Source organism: Eptatretus burgeri, chromosome 5, assembly GCF_056783735.1.
Source record: "Eptatretus burgeri isolate ZD-2024b chromosome 5, Ebu_testis_v1, whole genome shotgun sequence".
NCBI lineage: Eukaryota > Metazoa > Chordata > Myxini > Myxiniformes > Myxinidae > Eptatretus > Eptatretus burgeri.
In genome coordinates, this window is record NC_140965.1 from 50290162 (window position 1) to 50311733 (window position 21572).

At 42.9% G+C, this 21572-nt stretch overlaps 1 long non-coding RNA gene across 2 annotated transcripts; it reads left to right on the plus strand.

Annotated features, from left to right (window-relative positions):
- The first annotated feature begins 3278 nt into the window (after positions 1-3278).
- On the plus strand, positions 3279-19626 carry LOC147026418 (uncharacterized). Of its 2 annotated transcripts, XR_015057923.1 has the most exons (4): positions 3279-5744; positions 7277-7334; positions 18573-18735; positions 18817-19626. It is a non-coding gene; the product is annotated as an uncharacterized LOC147026418 (long non-coding RNA). The 2 variants fall into 2 exon arrangements; XR_015057922.1 differs by having other exon boundaries at positions 18573-19626.
- The last annotated feature ends 1946 nt before the right edge of the window (positions 19627-21572 follow it).

The following is a 21572-nucleotide window of genomic DNA, read 5'->3' on the forward strand; positions in this document are numbered from 1 at the left end:
GTAAAGTTATTCTATTATGGCTTACTTCAATCCATACATTTACTCAGCAAAATTTTTACTGACCACACAACAACTATTCCATCCACAATGGATTTTCATCATATTCATATCCTATTTATAATCTTTTCCGAGGGTCTTTATCATGATAATATTCCAAACATCTTCTCGGGAAAGATAATATGAAGATTGCAGATTAGAGAGTGCAGCTGATTGTTTTATCTTTTAAATATAAAGTGGTGTGGATAAGGAATATATATATATATATATATATATATATATATATATATATATATATATATATATATATATGTATTGTATGTTAACCCAATGGTTGCTGGAATATAATTGTTATTTCACGCAAATGTGAATCTAAAATCTGCTCGATTGGAGACAATACTTTGGCTCAGTTCCCACTGCAAATAGGAAAATCGAGGTCTCCACAAAAGGCACCAGCTGTCATCGGGTTATGCAAGCCGGGCCATTTTACCCAAAGACCCAGCACGAGCTTCAAAGCTGGAAGAATAGAAAATCCGGAGTGGATTTCATCTGCTGGAAAAGGAATGGCGTTGGCATCTCATGAAAGCGAAATTATTCCTTTGTGCTCCTCCTCAGGTGCCTGTGGGTGGATAGCAAACAGGTAGGAGTGTTGGATGTCAAGGGTTTTAAAAAAAACATTACCATGGCTTCAGCTATAATCACAACCCTTCCTCATTGAACAGATGATATATGTTATCATTGTGGTGATAAATTAGTTAGTAATAGCTACATTAGTAGTTAGGAATGTGATGGATAAGTCATATCTTCATGAAATTTTTGATTTTAATTTGTTTTCTTTTTTAATATAGAAGGTTGGTGCTGCCGAAGCAGTCTCTTTGCAATGGCTATATTGGGAGGTTTGCCATTGCCTTCACATTGTTGTTTGTGCTCTGTCCTTATAAATGCTGAGTGTCAAGCAAGGAAGCAGCACCTACTAATTTATAAAGTCTTTGTTAAGATTCGAACCACCGACCTTCCCAGACTTAGTGATGCTCCAACCATTGCACCACCGAGTCTGGTCATGAAATATCAGGTCATCGTTTAGCAGGATACACAAATATAATCCATTTATACAATCTGACTCTTTTTAACCCTTTTTTTTGCTCCATCACAAAATGTTGACACCTGATATTGTACAGTAATTATTGTGTTTTCTTTATTTGTTCGAGAACTGAATATTCCACCCTCTTCCACCTCACTCTTACAATCTGTTCAGATCTCACATTACAAGCTTATTCTTCATGAAGCCTCATAAACCACTATGGCAGTTATATACCCAGAAGGCAGTAAAGTGATCATGCATTCAATAATTGACACATACAGAGAATTCCTAAATTTGGTCAGAGTGAAAGATATCTCGTGAGATCTTGGATGTCCAATTTGCAGATGGGCCAGCTGGCTTAATGTCCCTTACAAAGTAAACTGTGATCCTCAGTGCATAATGCACCTAGACAGTGGATTTAGATGTATCTGATTCAATGGTTAAATCAGGATCGAAGAACTCAAAGGCAAGCATCGTTCCACTGAAAAAAAAAGAAAACGAAAAAGACATGAAATGCCCTCTCTCGATCTCTCTCTGCCATAATATCTACAAATTCCAATGTTTATCCTTCTCCTTAGTACTGCTGCCCTTTGCGGTTCACTCCCCACTCCAATGCCAATTCTGGAGAGATGGAATAGAAAATTAGTTCCACTTTATCACATTATATAAGGCATGACCTTCTGTCCTTCAAACCACAATCAGTCATCAAAATCACCCTCCACCATCTCCCCCACTGCCCTGCCACATGAGGACACTATTCATAGAATCGTTGATGCAAGTCTTCCATTAATTCCAACTCTGTTTTCACTTAGCAAAGACATTTGAATTGTCAACTTACAAACCACATTTATTGAACGCAGTGGCACGTAGATGAGGTACCTGCTGAAACAATAACTTTTATGGAAGGGATAATGAAATATCTTTCACATTGACGTGATTTTGTGGACAAAACGGCTGGCTTAATGCCTTTGTGATGCTGTTCCTCATTGTGTTACCAACTTTCATGGTAAACATATCACACTATGTCTCCAGGAAGTAAATGTGATGGCTCAGATGTGCACCCTCAATGAACTTGTCAAGAGCATCATCGGTTATTGGCAACTCTGTTAAATGGAGAGTAAGGGAAGAATTTGGACATGACCTGAAATATCATCATCGATACCTGATTACCTGAAATATCATCATTGACACCAGAGCAATATTGTGCTGGATTACATTTAAAACGTGCCCCTCACACTTTCACGATCATAAACTGTCAGCCGTCATGAGACCAGCTCCAACATGAAGCGATTAAGGCTAGATAATCCTACTTCTCCCAATTCTCTCCATCTGTTTGTTGTAAAATAAATAAATAAAAAGTGGCATCTGTTTTTTTTTTTCATTTAAGTACCTGACCTTATGGGTATAGTTGATTGGTGGGGGCGCACGTCCAAGTGCGTGGGATTTATGAATTGTATTCGTGGTTCTCTGACTGCTGAGTTGGTATGGCAGTGACGTTGCAACTTTGTCACATATTCCCAAAGAAATATTGTAATAATCTTTGTAAAAATTTTCTATATATAATGGAGCAAGTGTTTGTATGTGTGTCCACTCTATATCCATTGGTTGGACAGCTGACCTGATGCCACCCACAATTATAATCTGAAAAAACAATCATACGTCCACCATTTTGCTGCTATGGTGAGCCAACAATATTTGCAGAAGAGTCATGTTTACAATTGCCATGCCCACCCTTTAAGTTTTCCGTTAAGTGTAAAACAACCGAAGCGACAGTGAAAAGGATGTATCGAAAAAAAAAATATCGAAAGGTTGGACCGAATAGGTAGTAGGTGTCATGGGCCTTGTGAAGGCAATGTAACGTATACGCCTCAGGCTTCAGGCCTCTGGTGTCAGCTTATGGCCCAGTGTAATTGCGATTATCTGAGCTACATAACCACGATGCATTGTTTATGCACATAAGCAGTACGCATCTTTTTGCTTCATGTACGTAACCCGGATTATTTTTATTTTTGGGAGCGATTGAAGCAGAGGTCTGTTGCCTATACACTGCTCAAACAAAGGGATGTCAGAAGAAGGTGTTCCAAGCGTGAAACAAATCACCCGAAGGGTGGGTACTCTGCTAGTCATAATAATAATAATAATAATAATAACTAGAATGGCAATCGGTAGAGTACATACCTTCGCCAGGCTGAACAGTTTACATTTTGTATCCCACTGATAGGCTGGCTCTTAATGGAGATCTAATCAGCGAGTTCTTGTCACCTACACAACTCATTCACCACGTTTTGTAACAACCCGTCCATAACCTTTTGAGATATCGTGCTATATATCGTTTTTGGCACTCTCTCACTTGTGAAGAATCATTTTTAAAATTCTCGTATTAGGATCTGGATCTTCACCAAAATCGAATCAATTTGTCCTTGTCACACACCCAACATGTTCACCAACTTTCATCTGAATCCATCCATATCCTTTTGAGATATCATGTTATAGTGCATATCATTTTCGGCCTATCTCTCAATAGTGAAGAATCACTTTAATAATTCTAGTATCTTGATCCAGATTGGGATCCTCAACAGTCTAATCACTTCATACTTGTCACACACCCAACCTGTCCACCAAGTTTCATCCGAATCCATCCTTAACTTTTTGAGATATCCTGCTTTCAGAAGGCAGACAGACAAACAGGGGTGAAAACATAACCTATGTCCACCTTCGGTTGCGGAAGTAATAATAATCGTTTTTGCTTTTTAAAATCTGATGCTTGGACAGAAGGGTCAAACATATGCAATATGTAGATGCCGCCTTTGTTTTCGGAGAAAACGTTTGTGGGGAGTGGGAGTGATCACTTTTAAAATGCAACAGATATCAAGAAATTGGAGACCAATCATTGTGAATAAAAACAGATGATGGGCAACGAACAAAGGTGGAGAATAACGGTGACCTATCACACACAACTACCAAGATTAGTAGCTTATGGGAACCCATGACACACAACAACAATGGTAATGAAAGATATTCATATGACCAAATCACATGGTTCCAATCACGTTTAAAAAAATATTATTATGAGTAACAGGCTTTTATGTGCATGTAATTATATAGTTGTGCAGCTAAGTCTGAACGAACAAGTTGCTCCGTCTAAATCGCAGCGATGACATTGTTCCGCCTGTTGGTGACCATTCATGTACCGGCCAATTATATGGAATTGGAGTCGTGTAGATTTGAACAATTTTGTAGTTTTTAGACTTACAGATCCAATATCGATTGTTCCCTGGTATGAATTATGTGTACACTTTTAAAAAGCAAGTTGGTCCCGTTTCGTGTTCCCATCTGAACACATTCGGTGGGTATCTCATGTTGCCGGGTTCCAAGGTTCTAATGCCATGCACCGACCATGTTGATTTGTCCGTCGACAAATGTTCTTGTCATTCATGTTAAAGTACACTGATGTTTTCAATGTACCGGTCATCCATGAGCCCTTAATCCACTGTTGAAAAAAAGCAGTTTGACTGGATAATGTGAAGCAGAGGAATTCTGCTGAAAGCAGATGAAGAATAAAAGCAGAAGAGTGTGAGGATAAGCACAGAAGGGTTTAAGGGCAGGTGAGAACCTTTGTCTTCTTGCTGAAGCATCAAGGGGTTAAAATAAATAGAATGTATCCTGAAAACAGAAAATGAGCAAAGAGATAATTAATTTGAATGCTGTTTGGATTTTGATAGCATGTGACATTTTGAGAGTTTGCTTTCTTGGACAACTGCCTTTTGAAAGGTCTAGTCGAGAGGAGAAACAGAGAGGAGAAAATAGAAATAAATAGATTGGCCCAGGAAGTGGTGTGACTGGAAAGGGAACCACTGTATGACTGACTGTAAAGGTCTCATTGGTGAGGCCATGGTCTCTGTTGCCTGGAGCTATTGGGTCCGGGGAACAGATGGCGATAATTTCAATTGCCACTCACATCCCACAAACTACCCTCCCCCTGCTTCGTGCAAAGCAGATGGCGTTCGTTTCTTATGGCAGAGGAGCCTGTGGCATTATCGTCTCTCTGCCTCTGTCCTTATACACTCACGCCTGACCAAACACACCCTGATAGACGCCGGCTCAGGGGATAGAGGCCAAGAAGGGCGGCCAAAACAGAGGGCAGTTGAGCTACAGAGGTGAACTCGAGCTAGACCGAAGCCTGCGATGGCGCCTGAATAGAGACCATAGTGTGTTTGTGGATAGCTTGGGCTGGGAACTGCGATGTCTGCTTTCCTTCCCTAACAACAATGCATTGCACAGTTCAAGAAGGAGGGGGGGGGGAGTTGTCGAGTCATTTCTAGCTACACGTTTATTTCAGCTTCCTCTGTGCAGAAAGAGTGCGAATGATGAAAACAATTCACTTTATATACCCTTGTCAAGGCTGGAATGTTTCGCTCTCCTATCTGAGCACATAGCTTGTGATACTGGGTGGGATCCCAGGTTCAAATCCCAAATGATGTTTCATTCACCGTCTACTAATTTCCTTTCTCTGTGTGTGATTTATGTACCAGGAGCTTTAGACAAATGTCCAAAACGAATGGCTCATGGAAGACCAAAATCAGTGAGAGTGAGGGGTCACTTTGCATGGAGAGTGGTCTTAAAGGAAAACAGGTGGACATGAACACACCTGAACTATTTTGTTAAGGTACTGTAAAAACTTTTCATTAATTGTTTTTGATTGCACAGGTTATTTGTTGTTACGACATCATTCTTAGGGTGACAGAGTGGAGTTTTATACACAGGACAAATATTAATGGTCATTCATTTGTTTAATCCTCCATTTATCTTTGTGTTGTTGAGAATTGAACACTGAACACAGCTTACTCTAATTAATACTGATTGGTTCTGTACAAGTGCCTTGCACATTATTACGAATGTGGGATTGGAGTCCTTTTTGAGTTTGACAGTATAATAGTTTAATAGGTTGGAACGTTTTTATCTGCAGCACAGAATTATTTGAGATTGTATAATTTTGCGAGCGGGGTGTGCTTGCACATTGTAAGCAATAATGACCCATACTTCCCCCATTGTATCAGGTCGCTCCCCTGCATTTACTTTTTCTTTTACTTATTTTCATTTATGTTATTCATTTATTTATGTTTTCATTTATGGATGTTTTCCGACGGTTCTGTGATTTTTCTTGGAGAACCGGCTTCGATGTCCATCGGTATGCAAAATTACAGTGTTTCCCCATTGTCTCGGGTCTCTCACCTGCTTTTATTTTTTTCATTTATTTATTTACATTTTTTTTCATTTAGTTATAGCGAACGCAGTGAGCTTCATACTTAACGCGTGCACATGAGAGAATGGGAAACAACAACCACAACAACACAATACCCCTGGCAATTTGGAATCCGTGTCGTTGGCTATGACCCTTTTGCTTCCATTTTTTTTTTGTTTCCGGTTTTTATCATGGGGAATGATGCATGCCCGGAGATAAAGGCATCGTCGGAGACATGAAGGACCCAAATAATATCAGACATGGTGTATATTTCCTCCACTGATTTTAATAAAGATATCTCCCACATCATCAAAAAATAATTTTTAATCGTGATTTGCGTTATTTGATCGCTGATCCCGAATCCAGGCCGAAGTAACCGGAAATTGCGTATACAGTTGTGAACAAGTTATAGGTAAAGTCAGAAGCGAATGTAAGAAGAATTCTACGTTCAATCTAGCATTAATTTTTTGAGATGAGATCCTGTTCTAGGCGGTGTAGTTGTCGTTGTGAAGGTAATGTTGAGGAAATATTTTTTTCAGATGAGATCCTGTTCTTGGCGGTGTAGTTGTTGTTGTGAAGGTAATGTTGAGGTAATATTAATTTTTGCAGATGAGATCCTGTTCTAGGCGGTGTAGTTGTTGTTGTGAAGGTAATGTTGAGGTAATATTTATTTTTTTAGATGAGATCCTGTTCTAGGCGGTGTAGTTGTTGTTGTGAAGGTAATGCTGAGGTAATATTTATTTTTTTAGATGTGATCCTATTCTAGGCGGTGTAGTTGTTGTTGTGAAGGTAATGTTGAGGTAATATTTATTTTTTCATAGCAAAAAGACTGTTTCATTTGATATATTTAAGAAGCGAATGTAAGAAGAATTCTACGTTCGCTTCTAGGCTTTGCATAGTCCATATTATTTTCATCTACGGATGTTTTCCGATGGTTCTGTGATTTGTTTTCCTAGTGCAACGGTTTCGATGTCCTTCGGCACGCACAATTTCATCTTTCTACGTCACCGGAAGGTACCGATCTTTAATGTCAGTCAGTGAATCAGTTAGTGAGTCGGTGGTTAGATGGAGCTTTATATCTTAGACGATTAATGGTTTCATTATTGTTTTTTTGTACACATTGTCGAGGCTCGTATAAGAGCTAACACACAATGCACAACAAGGGGGGCAGGAGACAAGAGGGGTAGGAGAGGGAAGGACAAAACAGTGGGGAACAGCTAGACATTAGATTTGTGGAAGGGAGAGGGATGGGGTGGGGAACATGTGGTATTCAAGATGGACACTACAGGGACTTTCAGGAAGGAAAGCAGGGAATTTGGAGGAGGTGGGTTTGAGGTGAATTAATGGGGTTAAAAAAGATCATGGTTTTGGATGGGGGTAGATAAGAGGTGGTGGTGAACAGCACTTTTGAAGGCCTGGAGGGAAGAATGGGTATGAAGAGAGTGAGGGAGTTTATTCTAATGGCGGGAAAAAAGAGGAATGAAAGAGTGAAGGTGAGCAGTGATTTGTGATTTTGGTAGTTTCACCAGAAGGGGTTGCTGGCGGACCTTCAGCGCCCTGTGGAAATATTTGGGGAAAATATCGCAGACAGAGCGGGGGGGGGGGCAGAGAGGAGACGGGAGAAGACAGAAAGACCACTGACTTACCTGCAGTGAGAGAGTGAAAGGCTCAAAGACTCAGCCTCACCGTGGGAGATAGCAATGATCCTAAATGCCTTGGTTTCCACAGCGTGAAGCCAAGAAAGGTGAGAGACAAGAGCACCAGCCCAAAGGGGAGAGGAATGCTCCATCAGGTCGTGCACAAAAGCTTTGTATGTGGTCAGGAGTTCAGGTGGGCCATGGAAGGACTTTACACGATGGAGGATTCCCAGTCGGTGACTGAATTTGGAGGCCAGGTTGGAAATATGGCTTTCCCAGGAAAGATCATGGCAGATAGTGAGACCCAGAAGCTTGAATGAAAGGAGTTCTTCCAGAGGATTGTTGAGAAAGTAGATTGGGGTGGGGAGGAGGGGGGGTGATAAACGGTATTTCGGAGAGACACCGTGAGATTTGCCAGGATTGGAAGATATGTTCCACGTGTTGGACCAGTTTGTAATTTTATCCAGATCAGCAGTGAGCGAAGAAGCTGCTGCTTGCCATTCTGAGGGATGACAGATGGTACAGCAGAGGGTGGAGTCATCTGCAAAGAGATAAAGAGGATTTTCCCAGAGAGTCAGAGAGATCATTGATGAAAACCAGAAAAAGAACAGGACCCAGAATGCTGCCTTGAGGAACTCCAACCTGGACAGGAAGAGGGGATGAGAGAACTCCATTTAGGGCTACACGTTGGCTGTGACAGGAGAGGAAGTCTGTGAGCCATGAGTTGAGATGGCCTTGGATACCCGAGGAAGAGAGTTTGGTGAGCAGGGCAGGGTGCCAGACAGTGTCAAAAGCACATGACATGTCCAGGGACATAGCTCTGATTTCATGTCTGGCATTGAGCACCTCCATCCATTGTTGGGAGAGCAGAAGCAGCATATCCAGGGTAGAGTGACCTGCTCTGAATTCAAATTGATGATCGGAAATCAAGCCATTGGAGAAGAGGAAGTATTTAATGTCTGAAGTGATGATGGATTCCATAACCTTGCTGATACTTGGGAGAAGGCTGATTGGTCTGTCGGTGCAGAGATCTGTTTTTGCACCTTTTTTATGCAGAGTGGTAATGTTTGCTCATTTCCAAGCAGATAGCAGATGACCTTGAGCAAATGAGAGGGTGAATAGAACAGAGAGAGGGTGAGCAAGAGCAGAGGAGCAGGTTTTTAGGACACGTGGGCTGATGCCATCTGGATCAGTTGCAGAATCTCAGTTGAGGTTTGACAGCAAGCTATCCATTTTGTCAGAATAAAAGGACACAGAGTCCAGGGACAGCTGGGTGTGACCGGGTAAGTTGGGTACAGAAACCGATGAGTTTCGGACACAACATTTCGATGCAAACACCGAGTTTTAGACATTCAGCGTTTTCATTTGTGGTGTCAGCAGTGCGGCCATTTGAGGTAAGGGAGGGGATGGAGGGGGAACATTCACCAGAAACAGATTTCAAAGAATGCCACCAGAATTTGGAGGAGGGAGATAGGTGTGAGAGTTTAGACTTGAGATTATAAAGGTGTTTTCTGGCTCTCCTGAGGGTAGACACACACTTGGTATGAGCTTTGTGGAAGGAAATGAGATTACCCTCAGTTGGATTTGCTTTCCATGAGGCAAAGGCAAGTTGTTTCAGGACAACTGCCTCACCACAAGCTTCAGTGATTCATGGGTGGGAGGAAGGGTATTACAATTGAAGACAAGAGGGGATAAATCTGTGCATGAGGGAGAGCAAGTTTCTTTGAAAGAATTACCAGGATGAGTTGATGTTGGAGAAAGTAGTGATGGGAGACCAGTTTTTTAAGTTTGATGGCTGCTTGAAGTTCCTGCCAATCGGCCTGATTGAAATGCCAGACTCGACGCCGCTGAGGTGGTTCTCTGATAACAGTCAGAGAGATGTCCACTTTGACAAGAACATGGTCAGAGGAGCCGATTGGAGCCGAGGAAGAACAGCAGATATTTTCGGGGAAATTTGTCAAAATCAAATCCAGAAGAGACGGATTACCGTTGGCTGAGATCCGAGTCAGGAAGTTGACCGATTGAGTCAGTCCCAATGAGTCGCAGAAGTCTTTTGCTGAAGTGCCATGGCAGGGAGAGAGGTACCCACACCTAGCCAACTGGCATGATGACATTTGAAGTCACCACATATGAGGAAGAGAGAGTTTTGATGAGAGGATAGGAGTTGGCCCATGTTTTTGGATAGTGAGGTGTATGGAGTCATCACTGTTTGGTGGATGGTACAGCACACATATAAACATGAGGTGGGAGTGGAGGGGAAGCCATAGCCAGAGGTATTCCTGGGGGAGTGAGGGCAGTGCATGGAGAGTGAAGAATGGAGTTTTTGATGAAGAAAGCAACTCCTCCACCAGGATGAGGCTCAGGTCTGTCATACCGGATGAGGGAGTAACCAGGGAGAGATACCAGGCAGTCAGATGTCTTGAGGGAGAAAAGTTTCTATTAGGCAGATTTTGTCTGGTTTGTCATTGGCAACCTGTGTGGAAAGATCTGTCAGGTTTGACCGAAGGCTCTGGACATTTGAGGTCCACACTGTTGATGAAGATGGAGGGGAGGAAGAGGGTTGAATAAGGAAGGAGGGGGGCGTAAGGAGAGTTGTTGAAAGAGTGTGGGGGATTGCAGAAGAGCTAGGGGAGGGGGCCGGATGAGGAAAATAAAAGGTTCTGTGGTGCTGGGTTAATGTACAGAGGGGAGTAATAAGAGAGGGGGCAGAAGGCAGTTGAGGATTTGAGGAGGTGGAGTGATGAGATGGAAGAGAGAGCGCAGGGGAAGGAGGCAGCTTTGTGGATGTGAGGAGGGGGGGAACTTTGAGAAGGGTGAGTGAGGGGGTGAATGGAGGGAGAAGGGTGAGTGGGGAGAGTTGAGGGAGAAAGGTGGGGGGAGTTTTTGAGAAAGGTGAAATGGAAGCTTGGAGGGGGAAGAATTTGATGGTTGCTGTGAGAGGGGTGAATTGGCACTGAAATTTGAAAAAAAAACAAGTCGGGAAAATAGGAATTGGTGGTAATAGGGAGAGAATACAAATAAAATCGATCATACACCGAGACGGGAAGGACGGGTAGGCCTCAAGGAACCCAATAAGACAAGGTCGATGAAAACTCACAAAATAGCATGATTTTTGAAACAAAACAAAACTAGGAACACACAGTAAACATGTAGGTGAGAAAATATACAGTTTTACGTGACATTTAATGACCAGAAACTTAACTTTGAGAAAATCAGCAGAGACCCCTGAGAAAAGCAGCTGTCTGCTCAAACCCAGAACCGGAAGAGGAGTTGCTACAATAACTGATGTCTTTTACAGATAATTAATGCCAAGCTTGTGAAAGGGGTATTGCTACCTGAAATGTTGAAGCATTTGATGTGCTTGTAGGGGAAATATAAGTATCAGATGTATTGTTGAGAAAGATGAAAAGAATACTTTTGTGGACCGGGGGTCCGGTGGCGAGAACGACCGCTAGGTGGGAGGGTTACGTCATCTCCCACCAGACTCCCGGAATTGTAGGCCATCGCTCACGGATAACTCCAGAGGCGGCGGGTCGCTTAACCGACCGTGGACGCCAATACCTCCACTGCGTAGCATAGGGTCTTTTTGTCTCGAACCAATTTACCTAATTAACTACACGGTGTCGTCTACTGGGGAACCACGCCCTTGGCACGTCTTGCTCGAACCGGGTCACTCTACCGACTTTGGTAGAGTTCCAACTACAGACTACCTACTCCGGTTCGGGTGCAGTCGAGTGGAACTGCCAAAGCCGTGCCGGCAACGATGAGCAGATTAACGGGAACAAAGACCCGGCTAAAACTCAGATCCGAACCATGCTGGACCAATGAAGGAAAGGACGGAAACGAACTGGGAACATTTGTATAATAATTTATTTATAATAAACGAGGAAATTTATGTGGCCCAGAAACAGGTTTATTGGGGTGTTATGCAGGGGAAAGAAAGAAGATGTAGTGCGACAATTTACAGCAACTTACAAAGCAGACACAGAGCAGACTTACGCGGAAATTATACTAGCAAGATTTACAATGATCGAAAACACTTATAGAGTTTCTACTTATTAGACTGGCGCTACACACTCAGACACACACTCGGACAAAATAAACTCAGTTGAAGGCAAAGGACATTTGCAGCCAGGGAAGGAGGCGGGCTGAGGTTGCAGTTCTTTCGAGTACCTGGGTTTCGGGGAAAGGAATTCTCCGTGGTGCGGCACCTGCCAACAGTCGTACAGTCAGGTCCACAGCGCCCGTGTGGAGTTCTGATCCATGGAGGAGCTTGAGTGGGCCGGGACCAGTCGCCAGGGTGAGACGTGAGCGGCGCCAAGCAGCGGGCATTCCTTAGTTTTCCAACCAACTCCGGCCTCCAAGCACAGAACAAACGGCCCCCAAATAACTCAACAAACGACCCCCAAATAACTCAAGACTGAGGATGGTGTCGTGGTTTATAGACCTCCCTCAGCAGGGCGGGGCCTTGGTCAAAACTGACGTCACTGTCGGCCCTGATTGGACGGGGCTCCCATGGGTCCGCCCTTTCTTGGCGGGGCCTCGGCCAGGCACCGGCGAGGCCCACCCACTCCACGTGTGTGGACTCGTCAAGAAAGAGTTGGAGAAGCCGAATAGGAACTGCGGCAGTGAAGATTCTGTCTCGGAAAAACGAGCCTCCAGAGACAACAGGTGGACCGTGGTACGTTGTTGCCAGCGAACCGAAGGCTGCAAGCGCTCGGGTACCGTGGATCGCAATGGAGGATGGGATATAAAGATTTATTACCCTAACTAAAAAAACATCGCAACGCACCCCTTCGATGTCCCACGACACACAAGGAGGGGGTTCTGTCTACACATATACTTAACGGCATAACTGACCTGGGACACCTGTATGTTGTATACGTACGGTTCCTAGAACCGTAACGATACATTGTAGTTGTGAGCCCCAAAGGGTGGGGTGTTAAATGGACAAAAAGAAAATTTAGAGGAATTGAAGGATGAAGGATAGTCGTCGTCTTCTTTTGTATGCAGCACAATGCTGCACAGTAGCATTGTTGGTTGAGGGTGCAGATGTGCCATTTATGCAGTGTCCTCTGCTGGTTATGGCAGGAATTTGTAATTTGTTCCAGGGTGCCGGCAATAGCTCACCCTCTCTTCACGAAGGACACCATGGGATCTCTTATATCTACCAACTAATGTTGGCAGACGGTACATCCATTTAACATCCATCCAAGGGACGGCACACACATTGATGAATCACTCAGCCTGTGAAACACTGGGATGACATTCACAGCTGGGTTGGGTTTCAAACCCAGGCTAGACAGCTTTGAGGTGAGTGTGCGTACCTCTAGGCCATCCTTCCAGCCCGTACGGTGGATAGTTGATGTCTCTCATGGACTTTGATCCAAAAAGAAGCAGTGTGCATTGTTCACATTAATTTTTGGCAAGCTGGCATTAACACCAGGAAGGGAAGGAAGGGGAGCTGGTGAGGAGGGTTGGGAAAAATGAAGAGGTGGTTGGAAGGAGATTGGTGTATTAAAGGGGGATGGGAGGGAAAGGTGATTTATGAGACAGTTGGTGAGGGAGGCCTACAATGGGGGATTTAAAAAAAATTCTATTTTTGCTAAAGAAACATGGAGATGTCCAACCATTATCTAATAATATTATCTGATGCACGGTGAACGAAATGTATACCTCAAAGTGAAAAGATTGAATTTATGTGTGATGTCGACACAACCTCTACGATTGAATAATGATTTGCTTATTAGGTTTATGATAACAGAACACAGAAATAAATGAAGGCTCCATGTTTCTGTAGTCCCTGGTTATAGCTGTAGCTGTTTATTGCACAATGGGCACATTGCCCACCAAAGGTGGGCCAAAAAGGGTATTCTGTTCCGGAGGACGACAGCGTCCACAAGCAGTATAAATGGGTGGTGTTATGATGTTTTTATTTACTACTCACCATTGTACAAGAGATGGACTATGCATGGACATTCCTACGTTTTGGTTCCACCACTGACAAAAGTGTTTACTACAGTAATGTGGTCTTGAAGAGGGATCAGAACTGTATTTAGAAAAGTTCAACATTGCTGTGTCAAATACATAATCAACCGATAATGAAATGAAGTCCACTTTTGCACAAGGAGGTATTAAATGTCACAAGACAATCTTGCAGCAATCTCGCTTCTGAATCATCCATTTAAGAGTATAAACTGATCAAATGAAACTTAGACCTGTAACTCAATGAGACTACTTTTATTGTTTGGCTTTCCCAACCAAGCCCTAGCCTCTTGGTGCTCTGAACACTGAGTTCAAACTCCATATCGATTTGTACATTGTCGGATCGTATATTTATTTTTATATCATTTACATGTATTGTACATGAAAATGGCTGATAGGACAGCCTAGAGGTACATGCCCTCACCTCTGAAATGTCCAACCTGAGTTCAAATCTCTACCCAGCTATAAACTGTCATCTTGGGATATTGCTATTAAGGCGAGGCATCAATATGTGTGCCGTCCCTCGAATGGACGTTAAACTGAGTGTCCCATCTGCTAGCATTAGTTGATGGACTATGAAGATCCCTTCGTATCTATTGCTTAGATTATGCGAGTTATCGCAGGCATTTTGTCTAATTTTCTGATTCCTGCCACCTTTCGTCAAGTATCACACCTGGTCAGCTGGTTCTAAAAAGACTTCTGTCAAAAGTTTTCCCCGGCTGACTCCACAAGAAGATAGGAATAATTGGTACCATTCGAGAAGCAGTATGAGTCGTCGTGGTAGGAAACTCAACCTTAGACACTGGAGATAAGAGGGTTTGTGCAAAAAGACTTTTCCAGATTACAGCAACAAGAAATGGAACACTTTATTATAACCACAAACAATATTTATACCCAAGTGTGTATGGTGCAAGATGTTGAGAATGATGGATGGTTGTTTTGTTCCCCCCCCTCTCTCACTCTGCTATGTGTTTTCAGCACTCAAAGCCTGAGAGTACTCTCAGTTCACTGCTTGAAAAACCTTTAAAATCGATCCTTATCCACGGCCTTCGACCTTGTTTAATCGGTGGAGAAAGGCATTCAGAGCTTGTAAAGGAGGGGTAGGGGTTTGGGGGGTGGGTGGGTTGAGACAAACCCACCATGTCACCTGCAAGTCAGTGTAAACGTTGTGTTTCGAACCTTGATTTACCACTACTTCCAGTTCAGCCCTATTGATAGCAAGGTATTGATTGTATTTGTGTCGTCGAGGCTAATTTAAAGCATCAACTTCAGAAACAACAGGAACTTTGTGTTCAGCTAACTGGGCATATTTCACAGAAATACAAAGAAACACCTGGTTCCATAAACCCTTGAAACAATTGTACCTGTCTGGCAACATAAGTGCGATTTTAGAGGCATATCTGTCAGGCAGTCACCTTGCTATCTCACCGTTAATGCCCCATTCACGCATTCCCTTCCTCTGGTGTTCCCAGCTCTGCATATATGTATAGTAGCACAGCATCAGCCTGGCAGGCTTGCAGGGAAGGTTAAACACTGGCAATGTCTCAGCAGGAGCCCTGGGTTTAAACAAACGTCCAAACCTCATCAATATTTCAGGATTTCACTCGTGAGATGTGGTTGTCCCAATATCAATGTAAAATTGAATTTGTGAGTCTGGCAATTCTTTGTAGGATGGGTCATGGTGAAGGGGACTTGATGGGGAGGGAAAGGGGGTGAAAAAATGCAAATCATTTTCCACCCTTCAGGTGCAATTCAAAGTAGCTCATTTCCATGCAGGGGACTCAGGTGAATGAAGCTGATTATGGACCCTCTCGTGCGCTCTTCTGTTATGGCGCCTGTCCGTGTGAGCACCTCGCCCTGGTCCTTTGTGCAAGCAGGGAAAGTGTGTCCTTTGTAGAAAATCGACGAGTCGTGGATCATTTCTAACAATTAGTGTTTCATGATATATAGTTTGCCTGTCACGTGCTCCATGTGCATCATTCATGATTGTCCGTTTTATGTGCAGCTAATGTGCATACTTGGTGTGTGTGTGTGTGTGTGTGTGTGCTCGATAATTGTGAAGTCTGATAATTATGTCAACGTTTGGTGATCACTCTCCAACACGAATAAAATCTGGACGTTTGTGGGTTCCGAGCATGGAGGCTCGGAAGGTATAATGGCTACATCACCATATTATGGTAAAGCAGAGAGCTGACATATTAGAAGGTGACCACTGTATGTACTCCAGTAGATGTGTGATACCTTGTGTGACCTCATCGCATTCTTCTGATGGCATATTCTGTACAATCATGCTGGTGGCCATCTGGTCTGGGCTTGCCCCCACCGACATTACAGCATGCCAGAGTGCATTTTCTCATGGTCTGGCCAGGTCAAGGATGTACCACAGTCATGCAGATGTGATAATCAGCTTATGGCAATTGGAAAGCTTTCTTTTCATTGTTCACTGTTGTCTTGTATCCTCAGTAGGGACGTTCTGATCCCACTGTTAAGAATCTAAAGAACATTCTCAACTTCAGATAGTTCTTGTTGTTTTGAGTGCTTTATATTCATATATAAATAAGTTTCACCATAAACAACTCAAAATAAGTTTCTTCACCATTGGAATCAACTCTGAATTAAACTGCCATTCTGGTGCTACATCAGAATAAGGTGCTGCATTTGAAGCAGGTCGATTTTTAGAGAGGGATCGATGCCAGGTGTCCCATATACAATCTTGTGGACATTAAAGATTCCATGAAAAAACTAGAAGGGCACTCAGTGGAGCACATACCTCCGCCACATAATGCCTGATCCGCGAGAACATATCAGGCCCAATAAATTTTTGAAATATCATGCTTCATATCGTTTGTGACCCTATCTCTCAACGGCATGCCTGGTGTTGGCTTGATGGTCAGGGTGGCAGACTTTGGATCCTAGGGTCCTGAGTTCAAATCCCGCTCAGCTGTTGAATTAATACCAGGTGGGGTTAACTCGGCCTGTCATCCTTCCGAGGTCGGCAAAATGAGTGCCAGCTTGCTGGTATATTCTGTCGGAGTGACGACCCGTCCAGGATTGTGCCCAATAGCCAAGGAGACTGCTAAAGCAGCACCAATGCTCTGCACAGAGTATGGTCCCAATCTCCTCCTCCTCCTCCTCCTCTCAATGGTGAAGAATCACTTTCAAAATTAAATAATTCTCGTTTCCAGATTCGAATTCGGATCTTCACCAAAAGTGAATCATTTTGTCGTGGTCACACACTCGACCTGTCCACCAAGTTTCATCCAAATGCGTCCCAAACTTTTTAAGATATCGTGCTATATATTAGTTTAGCCCTTTCGCTCAATGGTAAAGAATCACTTAAAATATTCTCTGAGTCGGATCCAGATCTTCACCAAAATATAATCACTTCGTCCTTGTCACACACCCAAGCTGCCCACCAAATTTTATCCAGATCTGTCCACAACTTCTTGAAATATCCTGTAGATAAACAAACAGACAGGTAGGGGTGAAAACATAACCGACTTCACCTTCGGTCCAGAGGTAACTAGAACTGCATTTGGTAGAGCCCATACCTCCACCAGGCTGAAGAGTTTACATTTCTGAATCTCACTCATAGATCGGATCTGAATCCAGACCTTAGCCAAAATCGAATCCGCTTGTTCTTGTCACCTAACTAACTCATCCACCTTACTTTTGTCATAACTCGTCCACAACTTTTTGAGATGTCATGTGATACATCGTTTTTGGCCCTATCTCTCAATGGTGAAGAATCGCTTTCAAATAATTCTCGGATCCGGATCCGGATCCGGATTTGACTCTTCACCACAATCGAATAAAGTATTCCTTGTCACACCCCCAACATGTCCACTAAGTTTAATCCGAAACCGTCCACAACTTTTTGAGGTATCATGCAATGTCGTTTTTAGCCCCCATCTCTCCATGATGAAGAATCACTTAAAAATTAAAGAAATCTCATATCCAGATGTGCATTTGGATCTTCACCAAAATCGAATCAAGGATAAATTGATGAGATTGGTGAGCATCGCAATCCGTATCCAGATACTGGAATTTTAAAAGCGATTGTTCACCATTGTGAGATAGGGCCAAAAACTTTGTATAGCACGATATCTCAAAAAGTTGTGGACGAGTTATGACAAAGCTAGGTGGATGAGTTGGATAAGCGACAAGAACAAGCCGATTCGATTTTGGCTAAGGTCCGGATTCAGATCAGACCTAACAGTGGGATACAAAATTTAAACTATTCAGCCTGGCAGAGGTATATGCTTTACCGAGTGTTGTTCTCGTTGCACATTCACTTCCTCCACGTTCGTAGACAGGTATAGGGAGCTGTGATCAGGTAGACCTGAGACTTTGAGGGTCTATGTTCCAAGGACAAGTGAAGAAAGTCTGAGAGCATGAGAGGTGATAATGAGGATGGCAGAAAGGTATTTGCATTTTTTTTTTCAATTGAGAAACTCCCTTGGTCTACTCTAGTGTGCATCAGTCAGATTGTCAGAAGGAAATTAAAACTGGATATTAAAAAAAAAAAACAGTGGCTTTTGATCTGTCTCATCTCGTAATTATAAGAGCCTTGCAATATCTGTTATGGCAACTTGGCCTTATTGTCTCAAGGTATCACATTGTATTCCAGAATGGGCAAGTGGAGACAGGAGAAGCTCCTCTGCGCAAAGCTGTAAATGCGTGCAGCTGTCGTATTATGCAACCCAGCTTGAAGCACAAGATAATTGAAGGTTTTCCCCCATCGGATGTCGTCCATTTCCCCCATGCATTTCATTACGTCTGTTAAGCTACAGGTGAGTCGATGTCCCATACCAGATGTTGCCATTTTATGATCTGCACATTGGGAAGACTCATTCCACGCCTTTGTTTTTCAGGGACATTTGGCTCGATGCCTGATCCTGTCTCTCGCAAAGGTTGCTTTTACTTATTTATTTTTTACCATCTCTATCAGGGAGTCGTTTCACGGTTCAAGATGCAGCTCCCCCTGTCGGCACTTCATCACCAGAACAGCAGGTTTGTTCTCAGAATTAGTTAATTCTGTCTGATAGTAGAAGCCAAAACAAAAATGGGTCACAGCCCCAGCACGCAATCAACGAGCTGGCCTGCATTTTTCAGCATGCAATTTCCACTTGGACGTCACAAAGAGAGCTGCGGACACACTGAACCCATTTAGCTTTGCTCACGGTATGTTCTACAGTTATGCATGTCTGCAGCTTGGGCTGTCGAGTTCAATGTGTCTCAATGAAGGAAGTTATTACAAGGCACCCGAAGGACTAGCTCAGAAATCTATAACGTTAATTGAGCTCATTACGAAATATTATAACTGCCTCGTGAATGCATGCGTAGTGAAAAGTGGGGTTAAGCAATATGGGACTTTCAAAATGACACAATCCGCCCCAGAATGCTCGGTGCGCATGTGCAGAAACCCTGGCGAACGGCGGTGTTCAAGGCAACATAAAGTATACTGTTTGTGCAAGATGAGGATTATCACCTAAAATGGCTCACAAAGCTTCTAAACGATGCCAAAAATACATGGAAGCGTATCTACGAGAAAGGGGTGTGCTTCTGTACAAAGAAAGAGTTGAAAAATTTTCTGAACTCGCCAAAGAACCTGATAGCTTGCAGCTCCCATCCTGCAAACTGCCGAGGACGTGGTCGGGTGCAAGGCCTGTGGATTGGATGTGGACGGCGTGTTCCACCCGATTATCCATGTCAGTGAGGGAAAGTCATATCTGGGATGTGTCGATGCATAAGGTAAGTTAAAAATTATTTTTACGATTAATCATGCTTGGGGGGGGGGAAGACGTGGGACGGGGTGGGGTGGGTGGGAGTGGTCGGTGTATGGGATTTGAGGTCCGTTATAAAAATGTATATTTTTGAAATTATGTTAAAAAGACGACTTGAATTACAGATTTCGTGCTTGCAACAACAGGATAAAAGTGCCCGGTGAGCCGAATTGAATCAGTGTGAACACATACACAGTGCATGTGTAAAAGGCCTCATTTGACATTCATACGTCATTTCAAAAGTCCCGTATTAGTTCACTTTGTCTGTCTGTCTACAAACGTCATTTTATGATAGCTCACCTGGAACGTAGTTCCGGGGAGCTTATGCGATGGCGCGTCGTCAGTCCGTCCTCCCGTAAACACTTACAACTTCTCCGAAACTGCTGAGGGGATTGTGACAAAACTTAGCTAAAATGATATTTGGTATGTTGCAACTCAAGTTTGTTCACGGCATTAAAAATATCGGGATCTAAGGGGGTCTACCAGGAGTCAAAGTGGGTTCAGGTTTGACCCCCCCCCAAAAGAAAGGTTTTTTCTCTGAAACTACACACACAATTTTGATGAAACTCGACCGCAACCTTCATCACCCGTGATCTAGCAAAGTTTGTTCACGGCATTAAAAAAAAAAAATCGAGGTCTAAGGGAGTCTATGGGGTGCAGGGGGAGGGGTTGCCCCCCAAAATAGGTATTTTCTCTCTTCTCAGAAACTACACACACAATTTTGATGTAACTTGACCATAACCTTCATCACCCATGAATGTACGAAAGATTGAGTGCTCATGGGTATTACTCCTATTGTTTTAGTCTGTCTGCCTGTGTGACTGTCAAACAAAATTGAAAATCATTCCAATGAGGAAACTTCATAAAGGACACAAACAACAGGCATCAATACCTAATGTAATGTGTTAAATGAGGTGGTGTTAAATATGCTGCATCAACGGCGGTAAACTTCCAGTATTTTTTTCCTCTAACCTTTAATATCTTTATTTTATTTCAATGGAACGCAAATCAGCCTCTAGGCACTTTCAAAAACCTCCAGTGTTGCATTACCTGGACAAATATTATGGCATTTTACATCATTTATACCAATCAAATTTCCTGCTCGTAGACCCACCCATGTCCTTTTTTCTCTCAAGACTGGGGTAAAGTGTTCTATGAACTCTCTTGTTCAAATAAGGTTCAGGTGTTATCCGTTTTGTGGTTAACCTTAAAAAAATTAATTGCTCAAAAAACAAACAAAAGAACAATGGCACGTTAAACAGATAAACAAACACTCGTCGCTCTCCAGAACTTACATTTTTATTTATTTATTGGTGAATTAAAAGAGCAAAAGCATTGTGACAATGCTGAATCGGTGGTAGGACCAATTTGCCCATGCCTGCATGGAATTCTAAACAGGGTAGGGATGAAGGTGGCAAAAAAACAAATGGTGTCTTCTGTCATCAAGCTGGGAGCAACAATTCACATTTATTGCCACATCTGATGCAATTTAAATGCTCTAATGGTGGCGAGGTGCTCCATTTGAAACTGTTTGATTCGGAATAGCTTTTTGATGCCTAGGGTCCGTAATAAAATTGTCAAAGCCAGTGACTAATTGCAAATTAAGTTTCATTAAAGGAGGAGCAAGATTGTGGATGGCTGACTTCGACAGCTCCCATTGAATAGCTGTGAAATGCTCTTCCTCACGGTTTACCGATCAGTGAGTGAAGGATGTATTTTGTTTTGTCACTGAACTGTACTGCCACCTAGTGTCGTGAAAGTAAAGCATCCTATCCCACTAAAATCCTGCAAATCCCTGTGGGTATGTTTGTATGTCTGAATCTTACAGAATCAAAAACAGCGTG